This window comes from Lepidothrix coronata, unplaced genomic scaffold (genome assembly GCF_001604755.1).
Source record: "Lepidothrix coronata isolate B3197 unplaced genomic scaffold, Lepidothrix_coronata-1.0 Scaffold10, whole genome shotgun sequence".
Classification (NCBI taxonomy): Eukaryota; Metazoa; Chordata; class Aves; order Passeriformes; family Pipridae; genus Lepidothrix; species Lepidothrix coronata.
This window is the reverse complement of record NW_016690190.1, coordinates 4237587-4256324: the sequence shown is the minus strand read 5'-3', so window position 1 is coordinate 4256324 and position 18738 is coordinate 4237587. Positions and strand designations below refer to the sequence as shown.

General features: G+C 40.1%; 1 protein-coding gene across 2 annotated transcripts in view; it reads right to left on the bottom strand.

Annotated features, from left to right (window-relative positions):
- Positions 1–18738, bottom strand: part of PTN (pleiotrophin) — an 80211-nt gene that overhangs the window by 36170 nt on the left and 25303 nt on the right. The gene's annotated exons all lie outside the window — the stretch shown is intronic.

Here is an 18738-nt window from a genome sequence, read left to right as displayed (position 1 = left end):
TTTCTCTACTGGTCCCCAGTTGGTACAAAGATTACTTTCGTAGCCTCGGCCTTCAAAATTTCTCTTAGAAACAAGATCATTGAAAAGAACATCAGTGTTGAAATGAGTTTTCTTCCTTCCCCAAGCTCTTATTTTGTTCTCATCCACAATGCACACATCTTCTTCCTCTCTTTTGCTCATGCTGGGTCTGAGCAAGTCTGGGTTTCTGAGTAATAACTAATGCTGACTTCTGCAACTGCCTCTTCTATTAAACTTCCCCTCCCACTGCTCCAGCTGAGAGGCTGAAGAAAACAAAGTAAAAAAACCAAACCAAACCAACTCATATTTCAGTCCATTCTGTTGTATTTCAAGATCCTGACTGAAAAAGACATTTTAAGCAATTTGTTACTGCAATTTTTTTCCCCTCCCTGCTCTTCCCACAACAATCACAGCTGCTGCCTCACTATCAACGAAGTCACAGTGGTTTTCTTAGACTCTCATTTATCTAGGACTAAAGGTGAAATTAAACACTCCTGGATCTTATCACCAGGAAGACCACAGGAGACTTACCTCTCTTTTCTCCAAATGTTTTCTTCTCAGTGACAGCAAGGCCAAACTTCTGACTAAACTCTCCCATGCATCATCTACATCATTATTTCTCTCTTGGAGAAACCTTGTGTTGTGGTCACAATTTCTCCAGCCACTGGTAAATCTTTCAACTCTGCTACTCCAATGTGCTGAAAGATGTAATTACTTGATAATGGCAGAGGGACAAAGCATGCTTATCTAGGGGGTAAACGGCTCTTATTACTTATTATTTCTGCCTCCTTTCCTACCCCCAAACTAGCTAGAATCTTTGTTTTGCCTAGTGATCATCTGGTTGCCTCAGATTATTAAAACAACGAATTTTTTCATGTTTTTTCAAAATCTCTGACAAGTGACCAGATCCCCACTACATGGCTACTGTGACACTACAGGACCAGGAAAGGGCAAATAAATACTGTCACAGAGAGCCTTCTGGCATAAGGAATGTTGCTGACACCTACTTGGCTAGCTAATGTGTTTTCATCTACCAAAGATTAATCTGAGTACCTTCTGAAAAATGTTAGAATAGGGTGTGACACATTCCCATCCACTTGTGAAACAGAGGACTGAAAAGAATCTCTCATTGTCTCTGTCTCTCTAAGAAAGAGTTTTCTTCACTAGTATAAATGCATTTATTGAAACAGAACAAATTTATGAAGCCCCATTTTCTTGACCATTGCAGTTGTAACAATGTCCTATGGGTGTCACAGTCAGGGGGAAAAAAAATGGAGCAACCAAGGAATACAACTATTTTTGTAACTAGGTCCAGGGCTGAAGATTATTACTACTATTATGAGGACAAAAACTGCAGATATACACTGTGCAGATATACACTGATGTCACCACAGGCCCAGTGGTCACACCATTATCATGAATTAATCATGGTTTGAGAGCTGTTTAAGCTGTGACATGATTTTCATTATAAACAGCTGTACTGTACAAGCCAAACAGATGCCTCCACTGTATTTTCATTTTCTCCCTCTGCCCCAACGAAGACATTTTCAGCTCAATGGCAGTAGGCAAATCACAGCATGTGTCAACATCCCTACTTCTCCATCTATGAAATAGGGATAATAGCACTTGCCTTTTTCAAAAGAACACTGAGAAACCCATAATAAAAGTGATTATGTGAAGAGGGGATAATTGTATTATCCAGCATCAGCTGCAGCTTGCTCTGTATTCCTGAATCTCATGCCTCCATGGTTCCAGGTTTTGAGCAGGGTAGCCAGACTCTCCCCAGCAGAGGAGAGCAGCAACACTGGGCAGCTCCCAGTGGCTCAGTGTGTTGTTGAGGGAAAGCTGCAAGACTCAGCAGAACTCCCTTATCTTTGATAAATACCTTTCATTGAAAGTAAACAAAGTTTGTCAAATATTTGAGTTTTGATTTGCCTGAGCTGACTCTGAGGTAGGAGAATTTTTTTTTTTTTTTTTTTACCTCCAGTCACACTCTGGGAAATACTCCATACTCATAAAATAAAAACCCATTTTATTTCTTTTACTTATTATGACTCTGTTCATTTTGCTGTCTGTTCCTTCAGATGACGCGATCAGAAACCTGTCTAAGCTGAAAGCACATAGCCTCTCACCTATGCCCTCTACTCATCTTTTCAAGGGACTGCATTTTTTTTTTTCCCAGAGAAACTGTTGCTTTGCTTCAAGTGACAAATGCCAGGGCATTGGGACAACTGTGCAAAAATGAATGAGGAAAAAATTAATTAAACTGAAACAAAGGCTGAGTGAAATTAAATCTGTGTTTTGGCCTTGTTGTAACACAGGGCTAGAATGTGTTTTTAAATTATTCTTCTTCAAAAACAGTTAGCGAGCAGAGGGCAGCAGTTGTGTAGCACGTTATCCTCATCTTTGTCAGTCAGGATGCAAATGGCATCCCCAAGGCACGTAAGTCCTCCAGTATGACACCAGTCAGCAAATCAAGACAAAAGCCCAGACCTCATATTCTGAAACTGAAATTCATAGAAACATAGAATGATGTTCATCAAGTTCAACCATTCACCTAGACTGCCAAACCCACCACTAATCCATGTCTCTCAGTGTCACATCTACACATTCTTTAAACACCTCCAGGGGTGGGGACTCAACCTCTTCCCTGGCCAGCCTATTCCAATGTTTGACAGCCCTTTCAGTGAAGAAATTTTTCCTGATATCCAACCTAAACTTTCCCTGGTACAACTCGAGGCCATTTCCACTTATCCTATCACCTGTTACTTGGGAAAAGAAACCTTCCCCCACCTCACTACAACCTCCTTTCAGATACTCCACAGCCCTTCCCACTTAGGTAGAACTTTAAGAACTGCCTCTTTTATTCCAGTGCAACTTAAAAAGCACTTAAGATGGACCCTGCCTTAAATTCACAAAACATTCACCACGGCATTTAATAGTAACAAAAAATGAGTTGGGATGCACTGCCACTTCGTTTTCAGGTACTAACTAGAGACTGACCAATGTTCACCACAACTAGTGGTACACTAGTGCCAGTAAGGAGCAACTCCTTTCAACAGCTGCAGTGAAGCACCTTTAGGCACTGACAGTGAACAGCTGTATTCTATGTCAGCACCACAAGGTAGTGCCTCCACCCACAGGAGATTCCCTCAGAAACAAGCAAGTCAGTGCAAGAGAAGAAAGTAAAATCCCCTTCCCTTGCCAGAACAGAAACTGAGGTTTAGAGACATGAATAAACTTGCTTGTAATTATAAAAAAAAAAAAAATAATTGTGTGACAGAGAGAACTTTTTTCAGAGAAAATAGTCTTTCACCTTAACCAGAAAAACCTAGATAGAAAATTCCACTTTTAAATATGGCCAGGAAGACAGAGTTGCCTCTGTCCGGTCCCCTACTTTACTGGAATAAGTTTCATATTTCTACCCGAGGTAAAAACCATCAAAAGATATCGTAGCTGTATCACACAAGGTAGATGGAAGAGGATGAAGCTGTACAGCATGCAATACATCTGAGGTGAGACTTCAGTGCAGCCTTTTTGGCTCTTAGACCATTGAGCTTTTTTGCTATATTCTATAGGACCTCTCCATTTTGGAAGGCAATACAGAACTGCATACTTGCAGGAAAATTTTGGTAGCTACAGAATAAATCTGCATGCTGCTGTAGTACCATTCAAAGGACACTGTGCTGCAACTACCTTCCAGCCATGTAACACGTCAAAATATATTCAATTTTTTTAAAGTCAGTTTTCACCTACCCAGGCAGGGGGGAATGTGCTTTCATGGCTGATTAGTCTTCTCTGTCATCATCTTCTGGTGGAAGGTTGTAGAAAAAAATTAGGAAACTCCATTCAAATTAAAAATTCTTCTCATCTGACATCCCTGCTGTAAACTGATGGTCACAAAGTTCTCTCAAGACTACTAAAACAACCCTTTTTAAACAAAAAAAAAAAAATATATACAAAGTCCCCTCTCCAAACTGACAGGTAGAATTCACTGAACCACTGGAAGGTGAGAAGCTATGTCCTTCCAAAACCAGACACATACTCAATTCTATCTATGTTTCTGAAACTAAGAATAATTTCTAGCATTGGGAGAACATACAAAACCACCACAAAGGGAAAAAGATGAAGAAGTTATTTATACTATTAAATATTTAACAGATTCTTTGGATGGGAAGATCATATACAACAATAATCAGAGAACTGAAATTTCGTTGAGTAACACTAATGTAAAAATTCAATGTAAAGATGAAACTCTTCCTAAAATGTGGGCAGGCAAAAACACATTTCACACTGTTCCCATAGTCATCATTTTGCATCTGCCAGAGATCTCTGTATTCACCATGCAAGTAGTAGCCAGAAAATCCCAGGGAGACAACTGGATACTTTGGTAGAGTACAGAGGGAGAACCAGACCCATTGTTATCCTGAGAGTCCAATCAGGAGAACTGGATACTCAAAGAAGAAAAAAAAAGTATTAAACATTGAAATTTAAGACCACTATCTTATGTGTAGAGATTTAATAGCAAGATGAGAAAAACAAAATTATTCAATGACTACTTTTCAGCTTACTCAATATTCATATAAATAAAAATGCAACAGGTCTCACATTAAAAGCTTTCTTCAAAGCTCTCTTTCCAAACCACAATTGCTAAAGAAATATTTTATTTTTATTTCTTTTTTGTTTTACAAAGTCCAGATTCTGCACAGACTTGTGTGACAAGAGTCATACTAATGACATACTGTATCATCACAGTGTTACAGAATCAGCCAGTAGATGCCAGAAAGATTAGACTGCATATAAGAAAGAAGAAGCTGACATTTTTAATCTCCAAGGGGAGGCTACAGCCTGGAGGAGGTTGAAGTAGTGCTGGAAGGCAGGTTTTATTCAAATCGAGTTCTTATTAATATCCAAATGCACTAATAACTAAAAGTAAAAAGAAAAAAAATTGAAGGTCCAGAACAGCTCAGATTTGTTATTGTTCTACTAGTTGACTGTTTCCAGACAATATCTTTTCCCACTTATTTCCAAACCAGACTGTTTTTCACCTTTGGACCTTATATCACAGGAACCAGGCTCTTGATGAAACTCTTTGAGAACCACCTCTTTGGGACTTTGAACAATCAGTTAGTCATACAAACTCAGTGTTAGTTTGCAAGCAGAAAGTAAAAGTAAGAGAAAAATCATTCATAATTTTCCTTGATTACAAAATAAAAATTTAAAGCTTGCAAGATCTGTCTTCAGATTCTGTCTGTGATTGATAGCTGAGGTTATGATTACTGTTTCCTGTTCCTTAATATAGCCCTAGCTATAGCTCAAAGATTTCTCAGGTAGGCATCTCAATCATCCATAAAGAGAACTAGTTTCATAGTACAGATATTTCTAATGGCCTCTAAAACATTTTCCTGGAAGGTGAGATTATTATGCCCTAGTGAACATTTAAGTATTCTATACCACAGGTTTAGCTTCCACAGGAGATACGAAGAAATGACCACTATAAAGTGCCTTCTAGGACAATATTTACAGCATTCAGATGTATGAGTTTTGGGCTGAAAAGAAAAACCTTTTCCAACACAACAGAGAGGTGATGTGAATCAGGATTGACTCACTAAATATCCTATCCAAAATATTACCAGATAAGGGCAAGGCACTATGATATAGAGTAGCCTCTCTGCTCTCTTCTTCCTTGAATGAGCAGCAGCTATTCCATAAACTTTTAAACTTAACCTGCAGTTACGTGTAGCTACATCTTGTAACTGCATTTCTCAGTGAATAAAATATTTACTAAGTGTGATTCAACAGAATTTTCTTGAGAATGTGTCAGCAGAGTTACAAGACAGACCTTTTTTGCATGCATGAAAGAAACTGCTTGTAAGTACTTAAACAATCATAGAGGTAGGATTTTTAGAAAAAAGTTCCAAATTTTTCTGTTCTCTGCATGATGCATGTAGCAGTACTTAGAGATTCAAGTGATAGAACTTCATAGTCAAAACCATGTTTTTCAGACCAAATTCCTAAAGTTGAAACCCAGGTGGTCTCTTTAGAGCCTGCTGGTGAGTGGAGCTCTAGGGATCACATTGTTTACACCATTTGGGATGTACACTTTTTTCCCTCCTCATGCAGGCTGCCACTTCTCCTCCTCCCAGTCTTCTGCACTGCTATTACGTGCAGAAGTTCAGTACTGTATTTCCCCATATGAAGAACTTGGCAAGGAAAGACCGTGTGCTCTTGGCAGAAGTTTATCCTGGGATTATGCCAATAAATAATCATTTTCTGGTTGCCACAAGCATCCCATTATTTCCATTTGGCCATTCAGTCCACTCCAGTTCAGCTCTGTTAGTGCTTCTTCAATAAACCCTTATTATCAGGGGCTTAGGCCTCAGTCATTTGAATTCATGCTTAGCCGGGACTTGGTATTCAGGGATCCAGTCCGAATGTCCTTAAAAAAAATATATAATTAAAACACTTACTTCGCCACAGAGCAGAGACAATGAAATTTTGTTGGCTGCAAGTTATATTTGCACTCCTAAAGACTTAAGAAAAGCTGGATATTGAGGCTTGTTTTATAAACAACACTTAGAGGCTTTAGTTCTCACTGGAAGAGAAATGTGATGTCTTTTTGCCTTCATCCTTCTCTGCACATATATGCCTGTTGTTTACAACACAAATGAATTTCATTTTCTCATCCAGTTTTAATCACCTACACTTGGGGCTGGATTTGTTGGGGACGGAGGAGACCCAAAACCCAAAAGCACCTTGAAGCTCCCACTGGGGTAGGTTCAGAGCAGGGACAGCACCTGAGACAACTCTCCCTCCCACAACACAACTCTTGGCAGCTCCACTAGCTCAGTGCCTACTGAGGAGATAGCTCCCGGGCTTTATAACTTCGATCCAGCAACCTCAGTTCTAGAAAACAGCAACCAGTCTGTATCACTAGGGGCATCACACACACACATTGAATCAGCAAAGTGACTGGCTCCAGATTTTGAGTTTTAAGCAACCAAAGTTAACTACAATGCTGCACAGATCAAATGGGAAAACCAGTTTGCCAGAGATTAGTCATAAATCTTTGACCGTAAGGTTTGTCACTGAAAAACTCACCACTAGCTCCTTCATGTACTCCACTGTCATAAACCCTTTAATATTTAACTTGTGCTTGATTTTCAGTTCTTTACAACAATGGTGTAAAAAACACTAATTATATCAATTTTTCTGTCCCAGGCTGGATGTCTCTATGCAGAGCCTGTCCAGCACAGGAGTAGCAGCATGTATACCTGAGACAAAGCAAGGATGGCATCTGTTTGTTATTCTCCAGCAAGTTCTCTTTGTACAAGATGAATTCTACCAGAAACCGACGCTTAGATGCAAAAAGGTATGTCACCCACAGTTCAAATTTGTAAGGATTTACACTGTGCTCCTTCCCTTCCAATATATCATCCCTCAATATCATACCATCCTTACTGTCCTAGAGATAAGCACCAGTGAAACACATTCTCATCCCCTCCACCCTCTCCTCTCCTTTGCTCTCTACAATTATAATCAAATATGCAAACCAGAGAAAATGGATTCTCTGCCCTGCATCCTAATAAGGGTGGCTGGTCCCCTGGAACAAAATGGCTTGCAAGATGTGGAATTACATTACTTGTTTTTGAAGTAGGAACAGGAGAAAACCAACAAAGTGTGATAAAAACACATACACATTTTGGACTTCTAAAGTGAAGTCCTTCTCCATTTGCTGCTTCTAGTCACTCTGCAGATTACTCCAGAGATTAGTCCAACATGGGAGGACAGGAAAGTTACAAGAGGTTTCTCAAAGAGGTCCTTTACTCCAGACAGAATCCCTTGTGATCACTTTTTGTTTCTGTTCTCATAAAATCAACTGAAACTCTTTGCCACTATTGCTGACAGAGGAATTTTGAGACCAGCACGGTAAAAGCAGCTTTCCAGGGACTGCACTAGTACTGTGAGCTGCCACAGTGGTAATAAAGGCAAGTTAGTGTGTGGCTGAAAGGTCAATTCCATGGGCTCCTCTCTGGGCCCTGGGACCCTTGTCAGAGCATAGAGCTCCTGAAGGCTCTGGGTTCTTCACTTACAGCAGAATTACACACAGAAGAATCCTAAAACAACAAGATTGCAATCGACCTCAAATGAAATCAGTGTCATATAAACCTGTGAAATTGCAGCTGCCTAGAAATCAAACTAGAGCACCAGACCCTGTAAGCTCTCCATTGCTTTTTATACTCTTCATGAAGGACTAGAAAGCTGAATATTGTTGTAACTCTAAATGGTACTTTCCGTTGATCCTTTGTTTCTAATTTCTTCCCAGAGGTTCAATAGACAGAAAAGTGTTGTGTTATGCATGGTTGTTACAATTTCTGTAAAAGAGAAATTCAGTTTCAATGAGTCTCCCAAGAACACAGCCTATTTTAACTGAGTTTTGTCATTTCTCATTTTTGTGAATCTGCAAGAAACAATAACAGGGGGAAAAAGCCGTAATAGAAGTGCAATAGCTGGCGAAGTTAGCAGGCAGGTACAGGGAAGGGGTGGGGGAAGGAAAGAAGAAAACATTGAGGATGTTAACTCTTGAAAACTTTCCACCAAAACTACAATAAGTCCTTATTATTTTGTTTCTGCACAGCTCAAACATGCAATGCAATCAGTCCATTCACATATTGGCAACACGCCTACCACCAGTGGGAGTGATCTTTCCAGAAATGCCTCAGAACTTCATTGCAAAACCACAACCACAAGGCTAGTATAATCTATCGTGAATTAAATGCATGATTTCTCATTAGGGACGATAACTCAAAGGTCCTCAAGGTAGATTCATTTGCAGTATGTGTATAGGTGCAATACAGCATTGCCCTCTGCTGGATTTTAAGCTCTCTACTCATGAAAAAGTTGCCTCTGGCTGAGCTAGAGTGGATGATTTTTAAACAAGCACTGTACTAATTACCATAAGGGAATATCTTGCCACCAAATAAGGAACGAAACAGTGAATGAATGTTTATTCCTCAACCTTTTTTTTTCTTCCACGGGACTAGCTCTGCTTCACACAGGGCCAGTATTGACTCATTCAGCCCTTACCCAGTCCAGCAACAGTCACAGAGTCCAAATGCTGAACAGAGTCAGTGCACAATCAGATACACAACATCTAAACAGGCCAAAGTCGAATTGTAGGTGAACTCTGGCTAAATCCATGGTACAGTTCTGGTACCTACATGAATGGTCCATACTACATCACTGTCACATCTAACTGGGTGTTACCCAACACACATCTTTCCTGCTATATAAACCCCTTCTTTCTGGGCATCTCCTGATGAAAATTCAAGTGTTATTTTCAGTCTCTTCATAGGTATGAATACAGTGACTGTGGATTGATGTAGGATGAGTATGACAAAAATGAGAAAGGATCTCCTGCTTTTGACTCAGATAGAGTTAATTTTGTTCCTAGGAGCCGGTACAGCCCTGTGTTTTGGATTTAGTATGCAAATAATGTTGATAACACACTGATGTTTTAGTTGTTGCTAAGTAGTGTTTTGTTTATATTAAGTCAAGGACTTTTCAGCTTCTCATTCCCTGCCAATGAGCAGGCTGGAGGTGCACAAAAAGTTGAGAGGGGACAGAAACAGGACAGCTGATCCCAACTGACTGAAGAGCTATTCCATACCATAGAACATCAGGCTCAGTATATAAACTGAGGAAAGTTGGCCAGATGTCTATCGCTACTCAGGGATGGACTGGGAGTTGGTCAAGGGGTGGTGAGCAATTGTATTGTGCATCACTTGCGGGTTTTCTTCTTTAATTTGTTTTATTTCTCTCTTTTTGCTGTCTCTTTTTCATTACAATTATTATTATATTCTATTTTATTTCATTAATTAAATTGTCCTTACCTCAACCCATAGGTTTTACCTTCTTTCCAATGCTAATCCTCTTCCCATTGGAGAAAAAGGTGAGCTAGAGGCTGTTTGGTACTTAATTGCCAGCTAGGGTTAAACCATGACAAAGGCCAAACTGGATGCAACGCTACAATATAAAGCAAAGCAAGGATGGACAAAATGATTTTCACCATCTATCATTTGCTGACTGTTCCCTGGCTTATTGACATTTGGTGAACCATCCAAATGCACATGCGTATGCATGTGCAGGTATATAGCTATACCTGTATGTGTGAACACTTATTTGAACAAAGCTGCCCGTGGCTGGTTAATTATACCCATATGATCTAGAAAAAGACAGCAAATCCCATTTCTATATGTCTTCAGCTATTATTCTTGCTGATCATACAAAAGACACAGCAGGGCATTTTGCATCCTGTAGCTTGATGCTGTGCAAAATGGGGCCACATCCAGAGAATCAGGACATCTGCTAATTCAGACTAATACATGGGAAGCTGATAGTTAGCAAAATACTCTTTCAGATTAAAAAAAGAGTGCAAAAAGAAAGCTCTTTTCCATTTATACTAATTTCCAACCCATAGCTTACCCTTGTGCTTCTTAAGTAGTCCTTTATCAGATTTCTCCTAACTTTGCTTTTCACACTATTCTTTCTCTTTTTCACTCTCTACCTTTCACTCTCTACCTTAGATTTTCCCTCTTCCATCAAAAATACATGTGGTATATTCTCTTCAAAACATCTAGTTTGCAAAAGCAGCTGCTTATATCCCTAGTTTTCTTACAATTCCAGCTCTGTTATGTATCTGTTCTGTACCAGTGGCTGTGGGAGAATCCAGCTATTCTTCGTGGGTTCTATTGTTAATAGTAACAACAACAACAATAATAAACAACTCAGTTTCTAATGATACTTTCCTGCTTTGTTGCTTAATGAGAGTATCTGTACTCTAAAAAGCTCCCTCTTGTCTGCTTCTCCCTGCAAGGTATCACAGTTCTCTGTGGGAGGCCTCTTCCTAAAAATAAATGTCATGATTTGCTTTCTGTTATGTTACAGCTAATTAAATTTTGCCACCATAACATTTCACCTTTTCATTATGCTGCATTTCCAAAGCATCAGACTGCACTTTGCCCTTTTCCTGCTCCTTTTTTTCTCCTTGTACTGTCAAGCCAAGAGCAGAGGTTGGGGTTTGACTTAAAAATTTTCAACCCCAGCCACATACAACAAAAACAAAAAACACACCTCACATTGTTTGACCTCTAGAAAGAAGTTAGCATCACAAGTCCAGATTTGATATTCTAGCAAATTCAGCTTACAAACTGTGCAAAGTAGGAAACTTAATATTAATACAAGGTCTGCACCATTATATGTGAAAGTATTCAGACAAGAAATTGTGAGGAGTGTACTAAAAGGGTGACAAATGCAAGATAAGAATTATATACATAGTAAAATAAGAAAGGTGGAAAGGTTCACATTATCTAGAAGTCAATTCTTAAATACAAAGTTTACCTAGATGCCAAAAAAGACTTTTATGGATGAGGCAGAGCACTAAAGAATATGATCTACAGCATCACCCCGACGTTTACCTGCTTCATGTTTTTTTTAATTATCTATACTTGTGCAAATGAGTAGGCAAAATGATCCATTAATATTTTATACTCACCTTGAACCAATGACTGGGCAACATGCAAAGGCATAAAATTCTTGTAATGATGGGAAAAACCTAAACATGCGGCAATTCCAAAACAGTAGCAGTTATCAATTGTTTTGAAATTATCAGCAGTCACTATGGCCAATGATGCAGATGATCTCTTCAATTTAAGAGACTGAGAGAATAAATCATAACGCAAATGGTTCAACAAGGCAATCAAGTGCAAGGCAATATATAAAATTCTCAATGTGTCACACTCAGATTCGTTCCTTACTTTATATTTCCAAGCACAACCGTTCAAATGAAAAAAAAAAAAAAACAAACCAAAACAAACAAACAAACAAAAAAACAAAAACCAAACTCCCATTTAAAATATAAGTTACAAAGACAAACTTTTCTTCAGACTGTTCTTGATCTTTGGACACACTGTACATAATGGCTAATTATATATTACAGCACATATTTTCTACAATATTAGCTATTCATGTTTTAAACTGGAAAATGCTTGGTGATGATGATATATCAGAATGTGAAAAATCGCCATGTGACCACAGTCCTGTCTCGAACCTATCTGCATATAAACAAGCACAGTGAACAAAAGGAAAAAAAAAATACTTTGCAAGGCTTTAGATGGACACAAATACAATAGCGCCAATATATCCCTGATAGTTTTTAATAGCAATGTCAGAAAACCAATGGAAGAACCCTTTCAAACTGCTGATCTGTCTTTTCTCTCCCAGGGTGGGGGTGTCCCTAAGGTCTTGACACATTCCAAAGCGATTTGCAGAGTCCACTGGAGTGGGAGGACTGACAACGTGCAGTCCCCTTTTGAGTTAGATGTTGCCAAAAGGGAAAGGGGAAAGAAACAGTTTGTTCTCTTTATAGTTATACCATACAATTGTATTTGGAAATTATTGACAACAAGTAGGTAGAAAAAGTCTAGTGTGGTTTTTAAAATATCTTGCTGGAAAGAAACAGTTGTATTCAAGGTTTCCTGAGACTGACTTTTCATTCCTATCAGAGAAAATACCTGTGAAGATTGAGTTCAAATTACGACTGCAATAAGGTAGCACAGTCCAAGCTCAAACAGAAAGATTTACATTCAGCTCAGATCTCTTGGCAGCATGACTCCTAAGGAAATTTGGAAAATGAAAGAGTAATGCTGACAAAAGGGCAAGGAACAACCTTCCACTGTCAAAACTTTCTGAAAGTTATGCTATTTGTTATTGTTCATTACATGCCAAGAGAAAGCAGAGCCAAAAACTGTTTCATTTACAAACAAAGCCTAAAGTACTAGACAATTTCATGCATTTATAACATGTTCCCACCTCAATTTCTGCAAAAATAAAAAATAATAATATTTTAAAAGAATCAAGTCAAAACAAAACAAACCCCCAAACATTCAATGGACCCAGCATTAGATCTTCTCTCACGTATACAACTACAGGATCACATGTTCATATCTGTAAAGCTGCATGCTTTAGAATATAAGAAGCCACTTTATGTGAACTTGCTGTCTTTAATGAATGAAAGTGTGGATCCCACAAACTCCATGATTTTTTCTGGCAACTTGCTGCGCTGATATGGTCAACCAGGCAAGTGCTTGTGTATACAGCTCCAAGGGATTTGGGACCTCACTGGCATGTGAGACACATAGATTCACAAAACGTGCACCTCTGCTCAGTGTCCAGCTAGTGGTGATAATTTCTCAGATGGCAGTGCAGTTTAAATACAGGTAAATACAAATGTATCTCAGCTCTCTCCCAAATAGCCAGAATATTGAAAATCACAGGATTCATGGGGCTCATTATAAGCTAACTTACCTCATTACCTTTTTGCAGTACTGTAGCCACATAACCTTTAGCACCCAAGCTACCACTCAATCAGCAGGCCTTTATGGATCTCAGTCATTCACTCTAAATTCTTCCTGAACATCAATCTTAACAATTCTTGATTCCACTCCTGTACAATTAGCTCAACAAGGCTGAAGGCACCTTCGGTGATATGTGCTGGCACAGGAGTCACAGGTTCAAACACCAAAATCCAACCTCGCCAGTTAGTTTTTTCCTTCTGGATAGTTTGTGGTACACAGGCTATGCTGATGTCAGTAAGCTCTTTTCTATTTTTACTTTTTGCTAAGTTCAGCTTTTGGGTGAGATTGCCTCCCTCTCCAATAAAGAGAAGCTGGCACACATACATGAAGGAAGACAGGGTTATATTCAGAATTTCTTGAAGTTCCAGACCATTTCAGTTAATTTCCTTCTCTATCACTCCCTCCTTAGATAACTGCATCGCATTGTATAAATCCTGTATATCCATTTTCCAGTTACTTTTACTCTTTCTTCACCAACATTAAAAAGTACTGGCACAGAGCATAGCTGCGTCTGTTTGCATAATGGGTGTATGCATACAAGATTGCTTCTGAGAACATTCCTGCCATTCTTATTCTAGCAATAGGAGAAACAAAACCACACAAAGCAGGACACAAAGAAGAAGACTTGAGGAAAGAGGACGTTTGATCCTCAAATGTTACGTTGTCACCAATTCATTAATATTTATATCTTCATCTATGACAGAAAGAAGGAAGAACAGCTTATACTGCCAAGGATCATAACACCAGCTTTCTCATGTGTGGATTCAGGGAGGCAAGAGGGAGCATTCCTGCAGGTAATTAGCCTTGACTGCTAATTACATCAGCCAAAAGTGATGAGCAAATTAGAGCAAGTCTGATGCTCTTCCTAGATTCCCAGAGCAGCATTGCTGGTTACTGTGATGCTCTGATGCACAGCAACCTGCGAACCATCCTCAGCACCATACCAACCAGGACTGGTCTTAACAGCAGTCTGCCCTTGGAATGGGTGGGAATACAGGCAGCATGTTTTCTGTCAGTACCTCGCTCCACCCAAAGGACCATGTTTCCTTATGGGTCAGGGCAGATATTCAGCTTCTGATCCACTCCATTGATCTCCCCTCATACTGCAACGGTACAAACCAAATAAGAGCAGAAATTATTTGCTTGATATTTTTGGAGTCAACATTTGCCTAGTTTGCAGTTTTCCAGAAAAAAAAAGTCATGATCCAATCAAAACAAATGCAGTGAGAAGTGAACAGAAACTTGTCTTTACATTTCTCTGTATCACTTGTCTACTAGTTCTTTTATATATATATATTTTAAAAAGCGAATATACTACATCACTGCATTTTCACATGACCTGTCACTCAAGATCTTATTCGTTCCTGAAGATACAAGATAAGGTCCAAGTGCACATACCTCATCTGCAAAAAAAAGCACTTCTATTCAGAAGTTATAAACAGGAAAAAAAGCAAGCACGTAGCCTGCACGGCACAGCTTACACCTACGCCATCTGTACCTGGGACCTCAGAGAAGTGAGCATGTAAGCAGCCCCAGCAGCCTGTCTTTTATGGACCTCTCCAGAGTGTCATACATGTAGCATGAGGCTCAAGAGTTGATTCCCTCCAAAAGCACTTCCAGATCCAGGGCTGGATCTCACACAGGTGGGCTGTGATGCTTTAGGCCCACTCCTTGAGACCCAGTCCTGGACCCATTTCCCAGTGAATGCTGCTTTGCTGACTGACTGGGTACGAAGAAAGGCTCAGTTCAGCTGGGCACTGGACCCTTCTCTCTCAAGGGTACAGTCCCAAAATGCAGCCTAGTGCCGTGTCCCTTTCTTCATCTTGTTGCCCACATTTTCAGTACTGCAGACATTTGCAGCAGAGAAAGAGCCATAGGGCCCTTGCTTCACCCACATGCAGGGTCTATGCTACAGCCACCCCTATCCAAGCAGCACACAGAAGACAGAACTGTGACTCTCTACTACTAAGAGGTTCCTAAGGGGGATGGGGGGGGGACACACACTAAAAAGTAAGGCTCTACTTTTACGGATATTGCATATATATGTTATGAGAAAAAGTTTCCAAAAGCTGCAGAGATGGCACAAAAACTGTGTTAGATACACCGAACAGAGAAACAATCAGTCCCAACTCTGTCACTCAAGGAAAAGACTCTGAAACCTTTCAGGGTAGAGGACTGTGTCACAGATGGCAAAGGCCTAAAACAGATGGTACAAGAAAGGACTTGGAAGAAGATGACGATCAGGAATGGAATGGGCCAGGAGACATAGGGAAAAGCAGGCTGTGAATTGAGGAGGAAGGCTGATACAGAAAGTATCTGAATATGAAACTCAGCCCAGCCAACTGGGCTGAGGACACAGGAACTGAGGCAGTAGCTCACCTGAGAGCACTGGAGAGCAGGCAACTGGTTTGTATGCTGACGTTTTTAGAAAGTCAGGGAAGAAAATGGAGAAAAAGAAATCCTTTGCAAGATTCTTTTCTCAAGTCAAGATGACGACAGCCTAATTATACTTGAATTTTCTAAGGTCTAGACTTTAAAAAAATTATCCTGTAAGATTTCAAAGGATGGAAACATAAAACTTAATAGCTATTACTACTAAACCCTACTGAATTTAACTGAAAACAGTTACAGGTAGATGTCGGATTTCAACCACTAGGAGATCAGAGTAATTTAATGCCCCCTCATATAAACATTTGCATAAGCCAAAGGCTGTCAGGGATTTAAGAATGGAAGTTCTGCATCACAAGAGTGGGATTTCCAGCACCTATTTCTAGATTTATGATCTAGGCCACCGTATTTCCTCTCACTCCACCCTGCCACAGGATAGGCTTGTTGTAAGCAGCTTTCTGTCAGAAGAAGTTTGGATGATGAAGGTAACTACCTCACCAGGCTCAAGGATTACATCTTCCTCTTTACTGACTCAGAAATAACCTTAAAAAAAAAAAAAGCACAGCCCTCAGTGGAAAAGCCTGGAGACTTCCTGCCTGGGGGCAGGAAGGAGCAAAACTATCTCAGGAGTTCCAGCCCAACTATCCTAGGAGTTCCAGCCATTCCAGTGCCCAGGTAACACCAGACCACTCCCAGGACACTTCTACCAGTTTTCCTAGCAGCAGTTCATCCTCATGGGTTTCAGGAAAGCTCTATTTAAACACTTAATGTGTTTAAATCTACCTCTTCACACCAGCTAGACTGCACAAAACATCCAGTTATTCTTCTGCATATATGGAGGTTTGGGCTTTCCTCTGAAGCAAAGACAATTCTGATTTAGATGGCTTCCTAACAAAGTTAGCCCCTGGCTACTTTGACTTCCCTGCCACATGATCGAAGACACATAGGATGCCTAGAAAGCATTGCAGTCTTAAGTGCTACTTCAGTATAAACCACAACACAGGACAAATTTCCCCTCGGCTCCAGGCTGTCTTATACAGCAACTAAGTTTCCTTGAAGGAATAAGAACATCGTTCCTTCAAACACAAAACTTTATCAAGATGTTGGTCTCTGCACATGACTGAGACAGTGGCTGAAATGGCAATGATTCTACGTTTAGTTCCTATAAGTAAGGAGCTAGTTTAGTACTACTTGTCCCCTTCTCTTCTAACAGAACACATAGTGCATGCCCTTCTCCTCACCTCTATTAACATACACAGCTACTATATAACATACAAATTGACGAACAGAAGGACAGGAATGAAGCACAGGCCTGAACAAGACAATTGCACAATAATCACAGCGTTAGTCTGTACAAGAATCACAGAATGGCTGCTGTTGAAAGGGACCTCTGGGGTTCACCTTGTCACCTTGTCCAATCTCCCTGCTCATGCAGGACCACCTCGAGCCAGTTGCCCAGGACCATGTCCAAATGGCTTTTGATATGTCCAAATGGCTTTTGATATCTCCAAGGATGTAGACTTCAACAACTCCCTGGGCAACGTGTGCCAGTGCTCAATCAGGAAGAACCCTACAGGCCTTATTTAGAGCTGACACTACAAACAAGCCTGTGTTTTTGCAAGGCTAGACACTCACAGATCTGGTCAAATTCCCTTATTGTGGTGTGGGGCTTTGCTTGTCCCAGTCCTGGATCACCCACAACACTGTGTAGCCTCCATGCTACTGTGTGCAAATTTTACAGTCAATACCCAACCAGCTAGGGAGGCAAAACTCCTGTGATTTAATGGTTTGTCATGGCTGCTCTTCAACAAGATACATCTCTATATGGAAGGAATAATTATTACAGCTTACAAAATGCTGTATTTCTGCATTTTAATTCTCAAAAAGGCTTGACAGAGAAAAGGAAGGTGCTTGTGCTTTACCCAATCAGTCCTATTACAGCCTCCTCTGCAAGACAGTGTACTCTCACTCCTCAGGTAACACACAGATTAATGAGGTCAGCTTCCTGATTACTCTTAGTACTAGCATTTTAAGGCAAGTGGGTTCACTACAGAGAGGGGAAGAATATATTATGAGTAAATATGAAAATGCAAAGAAATGTAATAAGAGCGAAGCAAAAGCCTTGAGGGTGAAACTATGAGACTGTCACATGAAGGGAAGCGTATGTGGAAAAATAAGATCAAGAATAGAGGAACAGATAAATCAAGTTTCTGCATCAAATGAAATCTCTATTCTTCCTTTCTGCTGTGTAACTTCTTGTTTATTTTGTTTCAGGTGAGTGGAAGAAAGATATAACAGAACTGAAAGTCCTGCTGGAGCGGATTTGCTTCAAACAAGCATCTCACCAACAAAAGCAGATTAGAAAAGGAAACAAATCTCTTAGGAGGAAAAAGAGAACAGTCCTGGTTCACTGGTCATTACACTTGATACAAGTGCTGCTCTAGGGGCAGTTCCCAGACAATGCTGGGAATTATTCGAGATAATGCTGCATCAAACTCAGCATCCTGCAAATACAGGGAGATCTCCCATCAAATGCCATAATTACAAACATGTCAGTGCCTCCCCTCCTATTTGTGTGCTGCCAAACAGAGTCTGAGTGTGCTAAAGTAGGCCAATATCTTCCTTATTAACAAAGAAACTCTCCACTCTCAGTCCCTGCACTGCTTCCTTCTACCTCTCATGTAAAAAGACCCACGATGCCTTTATTCTCCATTCACTTTGTCTCTGCCCTATTTCTGAGGTCCCTTCGGCCCGAGTTTGCATACCTCTGAACCAGCGGTTCTGTTACAGTTTTGATCCTTTCCCTGGCTGGTTTAGTTGCCTTTATTCGCTGCAGCATGTCTCCAAAGCTAGAGCTCTCTCTCTCAGCGGTCTCTCCCTTAGCATGGAATAATACATATTACAGCTGATTCTCTGC